The sequence below is a fragment of the Euprymna scolopes genome, chromosome 10, assembly GCF_053919585.1.
Source record: "Euprymna scolopes isolate OS-2025 chromosome 10, ASM5391958v1, whole genome shotgun sequence".
NCBI lineage: Eukaryota > Metazoa > Mollusca > Cephalopoda > Sepiida > Sepiolidae > Euprymna > Euprymna scolopes.
In genome coordinates, this window is record NC_136491.1 from 102,775,836 (window position 1) to 102,777,751 (window position 1,916).

The window sequence follows — 1,916 nt, forward strand, 5'->3', positions numbered from 1 at the left end:
TGCAATGTCATTTATATTAGGTTGAAGAGTTCTAATGTACGACGCTTCAAGAATCTTTAATTTTTTTACATTATTTTCCCGTTGTATAATTTTTGTGTTGTCAACGAGGACCTTTCTAACATTGGAGGGGGGACAGCTATGTTCTTTTTTTTAAATGTTTGTAAATCGCGCTTGTGTCGTTAAGGTGCATAGTTATTCGCCGGGACAATGTTGTTGTTGTATGCCCAATGTATGTATTATTTTTGGAGTTACATTCTCCAACAGAGCATTTAAATTTATACACTACATTGGTTTGCTCCAACGTTTTTATCGCCGGTGAAGAGTTGTTTTTAACCACAAGGTTTTGTGTTCGAAATTTCCTATAATAGATAATAAATTTAATTTTAAAATTACTGTCAACAGGTGTCAAGTATCTTCGTATAATATTTTTTATTGCATTTTCTTCGATTCTGAAATTAGGCGTCATTTGATTTTGGTAAAATATATTAATGGGGTTTGCATTGCGGTGTTGGCTAACGTTATTATTCTGGTTATCGGAAGATTGTAGCATTTTTTTTATTTGTTCATCAACAATGTAATTGGGGAAATGATTATTGATGAGTACTTGTTTAATGTTTTTTATTTCAATTAGCAATGCTTTTTTTGTGGAGGATATCATTTTAGCGCGATTTAGTAAATTTTTTATTATAGCTATTTTGTACCTTTGTGGACACTCACTTTTAAAGTTCAGGAGGCTAGAGTTTATGCTAGTTGGTTTTTTATATACAGATGTATTACAAGTGTTATTAGACGTATCAATAAGGACGTCAAGAAATGGAATTTTATTGTTATTATTTAACTCTACTGTGAATATATATATATATATATATATATATATATATATATATATATATATATATATATATATATATAGAGGGTGTTTGAAATTAATTTGACAGTTTTATCAGAAAAAAAGAGTGGGTTCTTGGTATCTATAAAATTGTATTAATTGCAACGTAATTCAACAGGCAAGAACATTTGCCTTTTGTCGGAGAGTTTTACTCAAACTAACCGCCATTGCCGTCTATTGCAGCATCAATCAGGACCCAAATCCTGGAACAAGCTAATTTTACACTTTCATTTTGAAGACTCTAAAAACTACTTCAATTCTGCTGATTGACTTGTCCTTTGTAATACCGGGACGGCGATTAGTATCTTTCTCGATAGTGCAATCAGATTAAGACCAGAGCAGTTTGGAGGTTAAACGTTGGGATTAGTGAGATGTGAAAGAGGGCCGAATCCTGCTGTCAGACACATTAACTATTGTTAGTTACCCTTGTTATTCATGGCTTAAATACAGTGATGAGCAACTACACCTATGCCTCTGAATTCAACCTTAGACCTGTTTGAAAAATACGCTGGCATCATATCACTCTCTGAGAACACGCATCCGAAAACCATGACAGTTTGAGGAAATTTAGTCTACATAACTTCAGGAGTTTTTAGGATTTTATGCAAGCCATCTGTTATTCCGTGTGTTGTGTTTTTGATCTTAGCATTTTTTAATCGAAAAAGAACCAGATTGTTTGTGGTCTCGCAGGATGTTTTACTTTGCTCAGAAGTTTCGTTACCTTTATCAGCCGATTTTAGCGGGTCTTTCTCCAACGCTTTTATAAGTAATAGCGAAGGTAATCACTTAATGCAATCTTCATCGTAAAGGATAAAACATTTAATTCATGAAACAAAGCTCGAATTCCTATGCCAAGGCTCCCAACACACTTTCTGCAAATTTTCAATGAATTCTGCTGTGCGAAAGCAATCATATCTTTTGTTGCTTTCTCTTAGTCACAGTCTCGTTTTCTCCCTTGCAATTTTCTAGTTTATGCCGGATGGTTTTACAGTGTTCAGAGAATAGTGAGCAGCGATAACAATCTCTT